This window comes from Strix aluco, chromosome 5, assembly GCF_031877795.1.
Source record: "Strix aluco isolate bStrAlu1 chromosome 5, bStrAlu1.hap1, whole genome shotgun sequence".
In the NCBI taxonomy this organism is placed as follows: domain Eukaryota; kingdom Metazoa; phylum Chordata; class Aves; order Strigiformes; family Strigidae; genus Strix; species Strix aluco.
Window position 1 is genome coordinate 4,072,435 of NC_133935.1, and position 15,076 is coordinate 4,087,510.

At 40.4% G+C, this 15,076-nt stretch overlaps 1 protein-coding gene across 5 annotated transcripts in view; it reads right to left on the reverse strand.

The window, feature by feature from the left end:
• The window catches only part of DUSP16 (dual specificity phosphatase 16), a 64,827-nt gene that overhangs the window by 44,902 nt on the left and 4,849 nt on the right, over nucleotides 1-15,076 (reverse strand). The window contains exons 1-2 of one of the 5 annotated variants that reach the window (XM_074825660.1): nucleotides 12,580-12,907; nucleotides 12,096-12,242 (exon numbers count right to left, since the gene is read on the reverse strand). The exons of the other annotated variants lie outside the window; for them this stretch is intronic. The gene's annotated coding sequence lies outside the window, so the exon portion shown is untranslated. Of the gene's footprint in view, nucleotides 1-12,095; nucleotides 12,243-12,579; nucleotides 12,908-15,076 lie in introns of those variants that run through there. 5 annotated transcript variants of the gene reach the window in all.

The following is a 15,076-nucleotide window of genomic DNA, read 5'->3' on the forward strand; positions in this document are numbered from 1 at the left end:
AATTTCTACCAACGAACGCCAAAAGCGTTTCAGATGTGCAGACTTAGGCAAGAAATCTTTTCCAGAAAGACTTTATCCCTGACTGCAATTGCCCTCTCTGATAGGATTATAGCACAGGTCAAAATGTGCAGGAAAAGAGTCGAACCCAACCACAGAAGCGGAGGTCACCAGGAAAGAGGGGAAGGAGAAGCACTCCTCCCACCCCCTTCAGGCTTCTTCCTCTGCAGCCACACCACCAGGCTCAAGCTAGAGCAGTAAATACCTAAGGCACATGCTTCCGAAATCAAGTAATCCATAACCCGGGGGCTGGGCAAAGTCAGCAGTCAGCACAAATCCAAATCATTTCTAGAAGATCTAAATTTGAATTTAGACTGCTTTGGAACAGGCAAAATACAAAACCCTATGACTTCGATCTAGAAGAAAATGTATCTAGTCTACTTGTAGCTACAATGCTAATCCAGGAATAAAACATTCTTCCTAATCTTGTTCTCGCCATCAGCTTAAAGCATAGTTTTGTCAAGGTTCAGCTTTCTGGCACTGTACTGAAAGCATAACCACATAAGAACTTCTTAAGAACCAGCTTTAGGTTTGGCAGGGAGACCACCTGGCATCAAAGGTATGCCTACAGCCATATGCCTGAATTTTAGTCAAAAAGCAAGAAGCCGCAGGGATTTTTTTTTTTTTTTTTTTTTTTGTAATGTGTTTGGCAGCTAAATTCTCCTGATATTCCATGCATGCTTCAGTGCAGGGACAGCGTGCAGAGGAGATGGTTAAATCTAAGACTCACAAGCTAGCTCTGAACCAAACCACCAACTTGGTGCTCAAATTAGCCTTGATAGAAAGGAGGGTTTATTTGTGCAGGCTCACCTCATGGCACGGCTACAGACCTTTCCATACCCAGGCAAAATACCTTCTCCATGGCACTCCACAGCGTAGGGCAGATGGACTAGGCTGAGCATCTCAAGCTGCACTGTCCTCCTCACTGCTACATCCACAATGATTTGTTCTGCAGTTGTTGCTGTGCGCCATTACAATACCAAATACCAGAGAAAGCAGATGCTCTCTTAAACTTGCGTTATTACTACTGCTCAGACACACAAGACAGCATAAGGAATGGAAAATAATCCTACCACCAGCATACAGAAGTTGCTGCAGACAGCTGGGGTGGTCTGTATACAGGATGGAGTGAGAAGTATGCTGGAATAACTGAAGGAGAGGAAAAATACACTAATGCTCCAAAAAGATGAACCCAGCCACCAGATATTAATCCACAAAATTTACAGTTGCCGCCAAGAGTTGATACACTTTTGGCTTTAAACAAAGCACGCACTGCTTGGGTAGCAGAGGGGGACTTATCCACAAAGAATTCCTGCTCCGCTGGTACAAACGGATGGTGCCTGTTGCCTGGGTTTAAAGATCCAAAGTCCCATGGCACAGTTTGAAGTGCACTGCCCCTTATGCTAGACTGCCATTTTTTGGGTGTGTTTAAGGTAAAACTCAAGTTAGTAACTCCTTTCCATACAAGTCTGCAGAGTCAAGTAAGAGAAAGCACCAGCCTGATGATTGCTCACAGTCTCAGCACAGCATCCTGGTTCTTACGCAGCCCGATAGGGACGTTCCTTACACAAGCACCTTCCTTGGGGCAGTACTCACTCAAATCGAGGAGTAATTATTTAACCACGATCCCATCTGCTTTGCATTCCCGTTAAAGAAAATCTTACGCAAAAAGGTATGAGCTTGGCCCAAATACCCATTTACCATTCTGTGCTGCTTGCCAAGTCATCGCTGTTTGCACTTCAGAAATTTGCAGCAGACAGACCGTTGATAAAACCAAAGAACTCTGTCATTAAAAGAAAAACTTTAAGCCTAACAGTAGGAAGTGCTCTCCACTCTTCGCTAATCGTGTCAAACTATACTGTACAGACAATTACAATTAATAAAAGTATTCTTAGGAAGCTTAATGACAACTTGGAGCCATGGTTTCTCTGCTTTAGGTAGACTGGCATGAGGAAAACAGTGGGGAAGAAAGCTTCTCTTGCAGTACTTTAGCCACTCACAAAAGCAAAAAGGACTCCCAAGAGAAACTTGCCCCACTCCAGACAGCAAGTTAAGGGGTACAGATCTACCCAGGAACATCAGCTTCTCTTTCTGCTGACCCATGGGAAATACCTTTACTACCAGCAGCTGAGCTTGTAACCACAGAAAAGCATGATCCTGTTCTTCATTAGCTACTTAAAGGCATTTGAGGTCTTTCTTTTGAAAGGAGTGAACAAAGCTCACCAGCTCCTACACTATCTGAAAAAAATACTCGTGCTGTCACCACTCAACAAAGATAGAGATGTGCAATAAAATGGTTCACTCCTTCGCTGCGTTTTGCACCTACTAGTGTATGTAACTCCCAGGACTTAAAGCAGTGGCTCCCAGACACGCTGTTGGATGGTCTAGGTAAGTACATTTTAGCACGTCTATTCTGACAAAAATCATATTCATATCCAAAATTCTTTTGGTGAACAACTGACATCAATTAAATGATTTACTGACTTAGAATTCACGTTTCTTTTTAGGGATAATGATCACAGAGGACCAGAATAAGAATCTAAATATGGGTACTTTCTTTTAGTATTTTTAAGGCACGATCAAATCCTCCTGGGGCCTTTCACAGACTCTCTATCCATTCAGCAAGGCTAAAGGCAGTTCCCATGGTACTCCACCCAACACATGCTCTTTTCAGACATTTAAATGCATTCAGGTTTACCCACGACAAAGCTTTTCTAAACAGCAAGTTCCATGTCTGAACCCAGCAATTAGATTACCAATAGTTTCAGACATAGACAAACTTGCAAAATCCATCTCTAGACTACTGATGCCCCAAGCAGGAATGGTGTGTTGTATCCACCATGGCAGAAGCACCCAGAACTTCACAAAAAGAGCAGCCAACGTACAAAGAGCCTGGAGGTAACAATGCCATCAGGTTTACTGAGACAGGCATCTTCCAATTGTCTCACAACAATTAAGAAAACCTTAAAGTTAAATAATTATGAAGGAGTAGAGCAACTCTGGGCCACCTGTTATGATTCAACGGTTTCAACTAAACCATAAAGAACAAGAGATTAAGCCTCCTGGAAGGTCTGGTAATTTTGTTACCCTATTTATATTATCATCACGATCAACTGCATTTCGATTTTAATTTTTGAATCCAGAGGAGAGTTACTTAATCCATTATAAAACTATAAACATAGCTAGATTGTTTGAGGTTGACAGCCACACTAAGAGACAAATGAATTTGTGGCATCCTGTACAAACAGTTCAGTGAAAATCCAGCATTACATATTAGTACCTGGTGGGCCTTCTAAAGACACAGTCAGATCTGAAAAGTCAATCAGAAAACTTGACAATTTGTTGTAACTTTGAGTTTCCCTAAAAAAAACCCACCCTGAAATACCTGAAAGCAAATCTCAATTTAACACACACGTTTCACCAAGTTCAAGTGCACTACTTCACCAAGTTCACAGAGAACACAGTAACAACAGTGGTCAAAGGGATGTGTCCTGCTGGAGCAGAAACAAGTTCCATGAATTATGTTTTGGGGACTGTCAGGAATCACCACGTGTAAAGCCATCACTTTGATACCTCATCTCGTCTTAGATTTAGTTCTGTTAAAAGTCTCCATAGAAAACGTAATCATACATTAAGGAAACAACCACTGCTTTTAACACAGCCTCAAGAGAAAAAGTAGAAAGGCAGGAATTAACACCAGAAGTTACAGAAGAAAGGTGGTTTTGTTTGTTTAAGACTTACTTTGAAGATGCCATCTTCTGCATGCCAACTGTTGGCAGTCATCAAGAAAAATAAATTCTTGCTGTTAACAGAAGTAACTGAAAAGACAGGCAACTTAAGATGTTACTACACTTTCTTCTGGATTTCAACCACCACACATTGCAATGAAAATGGTGACAGAAAGAAAACATGATGAACTGATGGCCAATCTAGAAAAACGCATCACTAGCTAATGGCTGTGCCCACAAATCAAATCACTGCATGTTTAAAGGATTTCTAGTACCCTCCTGAAGGAACTCAAAAATCTGCTACAGCCAAGAGGCTCCCCTTTTTGAGTTTCCCTTTCCCATCAACTTACTTCATCTCACGATGGATTTCTCCCTAGACTTCTACATCAAAGCTACGGTAGTATCCTGCCCATTTTTCCACTTGGTATTAAGAAAATTTAAACAGCATGGATGAAAAACACTCACCTAGGCACACAATCTCTGTTTGCTAGTAGCATTTCCTTTGGCCTTGACTATGCTGCTCACATCTATGCAGAACACCGCAGCAAATATAATTTTCCAGACCTGCTCCTTTGACCAGATGCATCTTTATTTTCTTCGTAAGCCATGCGAGACAACATGAGACCCTCACCGATCTCACACTCCTTCCAAGCACTGCCACAAAACCACTACTTTGCCACAATGTCTACAACTTTGCTAACAGTACTAAGAGTATTACGTTGACCAGAATTGCCGAGGTGAACACCACTCCTCTCTGCCTCTGGCACCACCAAACACAGCAGAATCCATGGTCTGTGATGGGCCTCCTGGGTTCTGTAATAAATATCTGTATTATTGCAAGGAAAGGATACTCTAAAAAAAGTAAAATAAGTAAAAAATAAGCTGCAACTTTGGCTTTAGATGCCAAAGCAAACAAGATTAGTACTCCATAAAGAAAATAACCGAGTTATTTACCACTTTGGAGTTCTACCAAGTATTTGATACAACCAAGCTAAAGCTGAGAATTTTAGTATATTTTCATTACAACTTGTTTTTGAGTCATTGGGTCTCAAGACAGCACTGGTTTTTGCAGAAAAAAGATGCAATCTCCAATACCTTTTTCTCTGCTTCTGCAGTAACACTTCTTAATCATTCCATTTCACAACGGTGACGTTAACAAAAAAAGGGGAGAAACAAGTATTTTGGTAACAAGTTCTCCGTGCTTAGTGTTTCACAACAATTTTATGCTTGCAGAGATGCCATGTCATTCTGGACAGAGCATATTTCAAAATGGAAACCTATCAGTAAGGCATTTAGAGAATGACGTTCCCCAAATGAAGGGAAGACAGCTGATACAGAAGTGGAGAGCACCCTATACTATTGGTTGAGCCTTCCTTATTCCTTTAGTTGGCAAAACAGCACTGGTATTACATTAGAAGTCAACTGAAGCATTCTGCATATGAGGAACCGTAAGTTGCCATGAAGATTGACGAGGAAGAGTCTTTTCCTCAGGGGAAAATAAAAACAAACAAACCCCCCAAAGAGTTTGTATGTGGCTGTCGGGCGGAGGGGAGGAACAACAGGAAGAAGGAAGAAATCACTACGAATCTGGCGTCTTTAATTCAGGAAAACATCAGAGCTCTTGCAATTCCCACAGACTAAACAAGCAATCACACAGTTACTGTGGAAAAGGGGGAAGAGTCAAGCCAATTCTGTTTAAAGAAGGAATAAGTAAAGGGAAGTAAAGGGAGTACCACGCCAAACACAAGAGGAATTTAATTTGACGAAGGAGAATCTACATCTTAATTTAGCCTTTGAACTACAGCAGGACATGCCAAGGGACATTTTTCGTTCCATGTTTGTTCTTTACCTGGAAATAAGAAACTCAGCTTTTCCCCTGCTCCTCACTAGAGTGATCTCAGTACTATGTTGGAAAGCCAGTTTACTGTTTGCATTAGCTCGCCGCTGAACGACAGTGGCCATAATGCAACCAAGTTCACCACACTTATGGAAGGAATCCTACCAAAACTAGTACCATGCCGTTACATTTCAGAAATTGTGATTAAGATACTGCTGGACCAAAAGATCCTCAATTCAAGAAGAGAGAGGAAATTAAAAGCTGCATGTTTAGCTCCCAGCTGAGTCTGAAAGTTGCGAAAGGTATACATACCACTTCACAAGGAAAGGGAACAGGAAGCCAGGGAAGAAAAGAGTCATTATGTTCAAATGGTAACATTTTCATGAGGTTACACAGGCCAAATGAGCATATCCCAGAAAAATGTGAATCCAAGCCTGGGTAAAGAAACAGAAAGCAGAATAAGTGACAGCAGATAGGGGGAAAAAAAAAAAAAAAAGAAAAAGAAAAGAGCTTTAGAAGAGCAAAGAGTATCAGATCAGAAAACGTATCAAAACAACAAGAAAAATCTTAAGAGCTAGTGCACAAAAACACGAGGGTGCAATTAAATTTGATACTAGCAACTAGATAATAACAACTGAGAAATCAAAAATAGGTTTCTTTGCAAGAGCCTCTCCCACACAGGATACTGGCAAAAAATAAGTTCAAGATGGGCTAAGATGATCTACTGTCATGACTGACATATCAAAAGAGGAGAAGGAAAAAAAAAAATTATTAACTAACAGTGAGCCACCATGTCCTCAAGATTTATGAGGGAATTAAAGAATGTAAGGGCTGAGCAGAAAACAGAAATATGTAACGCTCACTAAAGCGAGCTATACCAGCGTAGGTATAAAGTGTTTGTAAAACATGCTAAAGGTGACAGAAAAAAGAAAAATAAAGAAACAAACAAACAGTGAACTTCAGTACTAGAAAAAACTTATTTAAAACTAGCCACACAGAACCCCTGGCAGACCTGATGACAGGCATAAAGGTGCATAAGGCAAGAAGTGAGAGAGGACACAGAACTACTCTTCCTCATCTGACCCAAACCCACCATTAAATTTGCCTGTCTTTGAGCATGTCAACTCAATTGTTTAAAGGAACTTTATGTAGACTTACTAGAAAGTCCATTTTCTAGTCTATAACAAAAAGTTCCAAAGAATCTAAATTTTAAGATGACCATAATATTTACAACCATACACACACAGCCATTCCCCACCACTGAGATGGAAAAAAACCTCAGAAGGGTAGCAGAAGAAAAAAAGACAGATTAACATCTCTGCTGATAGAAACAATACTGATTAAGTTACTGGAAATTAATCACTTCTTAGGTTAATTCTTTAGCTTTGCAGCTGGCTGAATGGCAGAGCTGTGTCGACAGACAGGCTACTGCGGTTGTGTCATCTGCACAAACACTCATGCAAATTTGATGTAAGTCAGCAAAACTCAGTCTGCACGGTCTGGGAAAAAGCATCCCTTCCTTGAATGACAGAAGCCCTCAGCTGACAAAACGCCACCAGTGACAAGACTAGTGCTGACATGCTGTAAGGACAGCAGTTTCATCAGTAGGATGCTGTGGATTCCTACCTGCCCTACGCGTGATCTTCTGCAACACCATCTCTTCCATCGTGGATGCTGTTGCTTGACAGCAATGCAAGCAGCTATACAGGGACAGAAGCTCTGGAGAGCTCCAGGTTAACCAGCAGAACCCTTTTACTCTAGGTAGGACCCCAAGAAGATGATCCTGGTATCAGCATACTCTTACTCAAAGTAAATGTAAAGTACACTCAAAAAACTCAAATGATTTTGAAAGTATACAAAAAAATACAGTGTTATAATTAAAAAGAAGTCAGAAAAAAACCCTGGAGAAGAATGGGAGTACTAAATCGAGTTGTAGGTTTAATCAACACCTCCCCCAGAGCAGCAGGCAGAGATAACACAAGCAATTAATAAGTGACAAAAATGAGAGTTCCGTATGACAACTCTGAAGACACTGGTACCATTTAAATTAATATGAGGAGAAAAGGAAAAAAAATTGGACAGGGTAAAAAATAAATAGACACTAATAGCCATCCATTCTCAAAGCAGAAAAGAGATTTTTCATTTTACCAAGTAGAATATAAAAGAAATGCTTTCAAGTTTTCAGTACAAAGGCATGTTTTCATTTCCATTTCCTTTGAAGGACCACGTAACGATCAGAAATCACAAGCATATTCAAACAGACATACCCTAAGCTACCGAATATACAAAATTTATCTGCCTACTTCAGATAGCTATAGCCACTAAAGTGACCTACTAAGTGTTCCGTGAAGACCATGTATCCAGATCTTCTCAATTCATTATACCTAGACATAGCCTGAGAAGGCTCATCTGCAAGGCCGTTTTGCTTCGCTAGCTAATTAATTGCTTATCATATACAACATCAAGAAATAACTCTGAATGAAAGTTTATAAGATATAAGCTGCTCTGGACAGAGTATGCTTGTATATATACATATGTGCCTGCTCATGTATGTATAGATAAGCAGTTTGTATGTGGGTGTATGTATAGAAAAACACACAGACACACAAATATATGTATATATATGACACTGTTTTAAAGAAGCAGCATCCTGACAGAATTGAAGTTCTAAACTTGTCAGGTGGCAGACAAGCAAGAGTTTCCAATGGAACACAAAGCTCTTGGAGCTCTGGGAAGCCAAGCCAAGTCAACTTGAAGGCAAAGCAGCAAACAAACAGCAATTGGGTTTTTAGCTTGAATCGACGGTTCCAGCCTTCATTTCCAGTGGGTGAATCCATGTAATGAATATACTTCTTGCTGCCTCTGCAGAAGACAAGCTTGGAAAGGAATTCCGCTGAGTTTCAACAACTCCTTTCAGATTGCCATGGGCTGCACTGGGCTTAGCTGCACTTCAGGACACGGGCAACTCCAACTCAAGACTTGGCTTGTGGGCCAAGCACACAGGAAACCCCCAAACCAGGGCAAAAGACAGGTCTCTGGAACAAGAGGAAATTCTTTTGCTGGAGCATGTCTGGCTACTAAACCACAAAGCCCATTCCTACCCCCTCAACAGGCAGATACACGAACAGAAGGCAGAGCCCATCATACCTTTGGCTGCTCCAAGAACTGCCGTTAAAGAGCCTCACACACACGCAGGCACCCAACTGACGGGGCAGACTGAGGGGGTACACTCCATGGCAGCTTAAAACAAGCTCAGTCAGGGCTACCAGAGAGCAGCCATGTGCCTTATGCCAGCTCACATTCAGTGAGCTGACTCAAAGAGCTAAATCAGTCACAAACTAACTGTACAAACAAGTAGAATAAACAAACACATCAATAAACCACATCCAATTTTCAGTCATTTCTGGTTCCCGGCTCTAGCTCACTGTGGGATCTGAGAGCCATTAAAAGAGTGAGTTTGCAATGACAGTGGCTGGGAAGACAAGAAAAGACTTGAGCGTTTACTTGGGGTAAAGTAACAAGAGTTACTTGAGCATAACTGTGAGCATTTGGTGCCACGCTGCACTAACTTGAGAGCTCCACCAGTTTCAGTGGATTCACACTAATGTCCTCCCATTTCACTTTTATAGCTACTAAACTTATTTATTTTGGACAACAAGGGTAACAGCAAGTTGGGCACAACGCAGAAGAAAGGAGAGGATAGTCTACAGAGTATATTACTTCTCAGGTTTGTCTGTGTGTCAAAAATGCAGGTAATTCAAGGAGCAAACGACCACCTAGAGCCTATGGAACAAACTGTATGATGCATTTCTCATCTGCTTCAAGGAAAACAAGAACAAGTCAGCTCAAACAGCAGAATAGGCTACTTGTGAGTTCATTCTCTGACTTGGCCTCAAGTGAAGTATGAATAGTCATAAAAACTACTCTAAGCAGCAGACGCAGGGCAGCTGCTAGAGGCAGAGGGACTGTGTCAAGCAGCTGGACTCTATAACCTTTTCTACTAGCACAGCTGGAAAAAGACACTCTGTCAATAGCCTTTAGACTACTGTTCTTCTGTTTTGTGTATTTAGGTTGAAGCTCCTTGTGGCACTGACCAGTTGTACTTACAAAGCACTCACGCCACCAGCAGTATATAACATAACCCAAAAATGTTAGAAGACAAAGCAGAGCCCTGGGCAAGCTGTTACATTTCTACCTGCAATGTAGTTAGAGGACATCAGTCTCTTAAACTGGACATATTCTAGAAGCAAACACAAAATCTGTCAACTTTTTTTTTTTTTTTTTAAGATAAAAGCTTTTCTTCCATCTAGAATAACTACATACATACCTGATTTTAAAAAGCCAACAATAAAACAGCAACTCACAACCGAAGATCATTTTCCCCACTCCTTCCCACCCTTCTCAGTTGCCCCAAAAGACACTTCTTTACGTGGATTCAGGAGCATGCTATTTGAAGCTTAAGTCTCTGAACGTCACAAATTTCCAACGCGAAGGCATGGTCTATTGTACAACGTTTTGAAATCAACTCATTCTTAAATATTTACAAATGCCTAGCCAGAAAGACCAAATAGACAAACCCACGCAATATTATTCTGTCAACAGCCGCCACACATTCTAATCCAGCATTTCCAGTTTTTAATATATATCTTCAGTTACATGAATTATAAGCCAAAATACGGACTCAAAAAGACAAAACATGCAACTCATTAGTGTTTAACAATCTTCAGAAGATATCTTCTAGATGCACAAATAGTATTTACTACTATGAACCCACTGGAAGGTACACCTTTCCCTGTACTTCCTATAACTTGTCATTAGACTTCACTGAGACAGCCTGTCAAATGGCTTTTTCTCATACACACAGAAAAGAACTCTTTTGTTATCTACTACTACAAGCTTAGTATTAGTAGCCAAAGTGGAACGATCTTATCCTGTTGTCACATTAGAACTACATTTTCTGTGATTTAAAAGACTCATTTTCATGTGGAACCAACACAGAACTTCTTTCTTCCTTTTTAAAAATATCTTTTCATCTCTGTTGACGCTATTTTGTTCTTTTTTTCCCCCCTTTATTTAACCCATATAGGTCTATTTTTCCAACATCTGATCAATACCTCTTCTTTTCCATTATTCCCTGTTCTTTCTCTCTCTCCAGTTCTGTTCCTTACATGTGTCCCTCTTCTAGTATTTCCACAATGACAGAAGTTGACCCTAATACCACACAACTTTTGGAACTGGACATACTGTTTGAAAATTACAGCTCCAGAAAGCGACAGGCCTGAATATTTTTCCCCTGTAGTGCAATTTAACCACATTTTGAGTAAAAGCAGAAGGATCACAGCTCTTCCAGATATCAGAAGATAGTACTGCATTTCCAGTTAACCATTTAAACATAAATCAGAACACATTTTGCAGAATTCTGAACTCAAGGAAGCCTATTTTACCACTGGTTGGTGGTTTAATTACTCCACCTTCATCATGTCCCAAAGCAGCTGATCTACTTGACACACATCCAACCCCACCTGTCCAAAAAAAGTAATGCTATTTTCTACCAATAGGTAGACTTCCCCAGCTGTGATATGATATATAACAACTGCCATTCAAAAAGGAGAGACCTTTCAAAGAGGAAGTTACACTTGCAGATTCTTGCTTTGCCAACATAAACGGAAAAAACAGGTAAATAAAAGTGATAAACAGCTAAGTAAGAATAATGTTTGACTGCACTGAAAAGCAGTATCACCAGTTGGGCCAAATATTAAGCATTCAGTAGAAATGCCTTTGGTGGATGTAACAGTAAGATTTTTGTAAGTGTACTTTACAACTTAGTTAAGCAAAGATACACAAAAATGTGCTATTACTGAATATCTAATCCATTATCAGGCTGGTTCCAAGTCAAGGAAAGTATAATCTTAAGTGATTTTTTTTTCCCCTTAGAACTCCTAACATCTATTACATGCTTAAAGTTTTCTTTCCTTTTTTTTTTAACCAAAATTGAACTGGAGACCACGCATGTCAATACTGAGGTATAACTATTTGCTGAGCATGTACACACAAAAAAATTTAAATGTTCAACATCCCTCCCAAGTTAATCCATAACATAAATTCTTGGCTTTGAAATATTCGAAGACTTAAATCAACACAGTCTTGAATTTTTTTTTTAATTATTCATCAAGCCATGAAAGCTATTTTCCTGCCAAAGTAGACAGCCTCTTCAAGGAAGGGGGGGGGAGAAAAAAAGAGGAAAACCACCATCGAAGGACTTGGCAACCTTTAAAAATTCCCCAAACAAACACTGCATCTCTCTAAGCTAGCATTTGCTAACAGTGTCACTGTATTCAGCTTTTTTTGTGTGCCTGCCACTAAGCAGCATGTACAAACAGATAGTCCCAAAGCTTCCTGAAAGGACAAGACCTGAACCTTTAACCTGAATCAGTCCCCCCTTCCCCACCCACCCACCTCCCCTATTGCATTACCTCCTTATTGTTGACCGAAACAGTAGACACAGTCAGCAACTGAAAAGAACATTCTGCCTATTTTAATGCAAAATCTTGAAAATCCTCACCACAGCTCAATTAGAAAGACTAGATGATCATTGGTTGAACCCTCTCAAAATCCTGTAACTAGAAGAAAAAGATTATGTGTTAAACAGCAGCTGTATTTTCACTTAGCTATGCAGACATTTCATAGCCACTTTGCCATACTGGCTTATGTCTGGGCGTTTGAATAAAAATAGCTAATGTGCTTGCTTGTTACGCCATTAAATAAAGTGCACAAAGGAATTGCCAGGACTGTTTTTGCCCATGAAAGGCAGCGGTCATTAATAGCTTGTATTTGCAGAAGGCTGTCAGAGGAACAGCATGCCTGAGCTTCCTTCCACAGCTTTCTATAGGTTTAACCATACATGAGGCAGCAGGGGAAAAGACACTACACATTTCCTCGTTCCAGAACAGGTCACACCTGCAGGAGAGTTGGCAAGTCATGCAAGCCTCAGCTGGAGAAAAAGATTCGAGTCCTGTAAATCTGAGGGGGCGGAAAGATGTGGGTCTCTTCATGGAAAGAGTATCTTGGGAAAATGTGCCATGACAGCGTTAGCATTAGTTAGTATTTTAACACTTTTGCTGTCCTGACGAGTATCTTGAAGATTTGCACTTGTATTACTACTCTTTTTCATCCATTTTATGCTTGAAGGAGTTAACTTTCTTTCAGTGATATTTTGAGAGGCAATAGGCAACAAATGGGCTACTCATACAATCACGTCTGGGCTGGATGAACAGATTTTTCAGGCATCTTCAAATAGGTCCACCTGGAAATCACAGCAGAGAGGCAAAGTGAGCCACACTGAGGAAATATGCTTCATCAACTGGATAGTATCCAAACATAGATCACCTAAAAGGCATAACGGAGGACTGAGAAGCTGACAGCACGCTCACAACGTGTCAACCATGAGAAAACAGGGATTTTCACCAGCTGGACAGGACAGCTTGCTCCACCGATCAGGAAAAATATATCATACATATTCGGACGCAAAGTTACATGCAAGAAAAGCCAAAACAAAACAAAGAGAGATACTGAGAAACAACCAAGGTAACAGAGGAAAGTATTAAGTACAAGCAGCTTTATTGGCTTGTCTAAATATGCCCTAGAAGATATGGAACTATGAACCTATAGACCAGTCGTTGTTGACTACCTGTCTTCAGCGAGGCCTCAGAGCACTCGCTGCGTAAAGCTTGAGAGCTTTTAGGAAATTGAAATGACATGGGAGTATCCTGGGAGAAAGGAGAGGAAGGTACTGGGTCCTGTTGCTATGAGAAGAGACTTGCCATCAATGCAGAATTCCAAACAGACTATGGGAAGAAAGATTTTCACAGCCTATCCTCACTTTGGACCTTGGAAGGTCTCGGGAAAGGCAGAGGGAGCTCTACTAAAGTGGTCACACGGTTTGCCTTCTGCTAATCTGGATTCAGTCTAGTGTGTACTTTCAGACTTATTTGGACCTAACAACACATCAACCCAATGCACTAAGATCACTGTTGTACTTTTTTGCTGGAATATTCTTTGGCCTTGCTTAAAAACTGGCAGAGCTTTAAGAATCTTTGTTGAAACCAAAATGAAGTTTATTTTGTTTGCTCCCCAAGTATTCCTAGTAAGAGGCCTCTACCTAAATTATCTTATTTCAGAAAGGCACTTCTGAGTATGGTGTCGTTTGAAGACAGATGCCTAACACAAAGTTTCTTCCCCCTCCAGCTCTCTTCCCTCCCAGTTTTCCAGAGCTCAAACAAGACACCCATGAAACTGTCAGGCCCAGCAGAGCTAGAAAGCGAGAGAAAACACTGAGTCCCAAACATAATTTTTAAAGAAAGAAGGTATGAAATCTCAACACCTAAGCAGGTTCCCACACATAACAAAATACTTGTGGGAACTGTACAGATGACAGGTCTTATACTTATTCCAGACAGCAACAATACAATGAGCAGAAAGTAACCTCATGCCTGTTCTTTAGGCAAATGTTTGTGGTGCTTACAACCCACCTTTGAAATTAAGACTTGTTTTATTAGCAGGATGGCACGCTGAGAGAAGCCCTCTGAAGTGTAGTTCAGACTCTTCGCATGTATTCGGAAGATGCTTAAGGGACTGTATAAACTTCGTGAAATACACACTATCAAGACAGTCACTCCCCTGCAAGCACCATCTTGCAGGTACAAACCCAAGTCCTGACATGGGAGTTGAGTCTTTAAAGTGTGGGATGAAGGATTCTTATACCTAGCAATCAAGAAGCAAAAACAACACTTGGGCTATTAAAAGCATGGTGTTTCTATCTAAACATTATGAATTATTCAGCCTTGAAACATGCTTTACTAGGGGTTCAGTAGGAGCAAAACGCAGTACCGTATCAATTTTATCCAGAATAGTGTGGGGGGAGGGAGAGTTGCTTTCCTATTTTGAGAGCAATATCTATGCTACACATGCAGAGCCAAAGCCTTCTGATCCAGCAGGCTGAATACATACTAGTTATTCAAACTCAAGAACGTGTGCATAAAAGGAATTTCATACAATTAGTCTCTGTTGTCCTCCTCGTTTTATGCTCTCTGTCAAGTTCTCATTCCAACATTGCTACATTACACACTCAGACCCATCTTTCTGCCTCCCACAAGGCCTTTGGTAATATAAAAACCATTAGACAAGCAGGCAAGAATGTCTAAAAAGAGAGTATTTGTACAAGACACTGATCCATCATTTAGTCAACAAACAGGCTCAATTCATAAATTATTATAGCAAAGCAAAATCAAGTGAAGCACAATGAAAATGGGTAACACTGTTCTACTTGCAATATTAGAAACTGTGTGACAGTTTTTTGCCAAACTAATGTAATGGAACACAGTTATGATTTTATAAAGAAAAATTTTCATACTATTTTAGCAGACTGTCCCTCTGGATAACACGTAAAAAGATCTTA